The sequence below is a fragment of the Capra hircus genome, chromosome 18 (genome assembly GCF_001704415.2).
Source record: "Capra hircus breed San Clemente chromosome 18, ASM170441v1, whole genome shotgun sequence".
Classification (NCBI taxonomy): domain Eukaryota; kingdom Metazoa; phylum Chordata; class Mammalia; order Artiodactyla; family Bovidae; genus Capra; species Capra hircus.
In genome coordinates, this window is record NC_030825.1 from 54,865,978 (window position 1) to 54,866,777 (window position 800).

Consider the following 800-nt stretch of genomic DNA (forward strand, 5'->3'; position numbering starts at 1 on the left):
TGATAAGCCAGGAGGTGGGCATTACTGTCTGGCTCTCTCCTGGGGATGCTGAGGTCTAGAGAGGTGCCGGGATTGGCCCAAGGACCCGAGCAAGCAGAGGGGGTTCCCAGGGACTGGATACAAACTCTGATGACCTGCTGGGCCCTGAACAACCTGCGGGGCTGACTCAAGCCCCGGACTCCATCTCTCATCCTCTGCAACACGCATCATGATCTGTCCTCACTCTCTGAGGTTGTGGGAACCCGGCGCAATGGCACCTGAAGAGCTTAAGCACAGGGTCTGGCTCCCGCTGAGGGAACAGCCAGCCACTGAGATGTGGCCACCTCAAGAGGGAAGAGGAATCCCAGCAGGGTGGAGGTGTTCTGAGCGGGCAGGCCCCAGGCCCTTGGCAGGCCCTACACCCCATGCAGGCAGGGAGGGAAGTGGGGGGTGTTCGGTACTCTGGGTCAGCACGCTGACTTCGTGACCAGCTTTTGGCTGCCATGCTGGGGTGGGCAGGGGAGAACCTTGAGCTGAACTGTTGCGTCTATCATCGGCCAGTCGGCTCTGCCCCCCAGGCTGCTGCTCGAGCCCCTGGGGAGGGAGTGCTTAGGGACCCAAAGGAGGGGCACGGGGAGATTCGGTCCTGTGCCCCCACTTCCGTCCCTCCACCCACACCCGCCCAAGCTCTGCCCCCACAACCCTACCACAAAACCCCAACCCATCCTATCTCCTCTCTCCAAGCTCCACCCACCCCTGGCGGAGCCGGTGACTCCTCCCCGAAAGTCCCCGGTCCCCTCGACAGTCACCACTGCCACCCG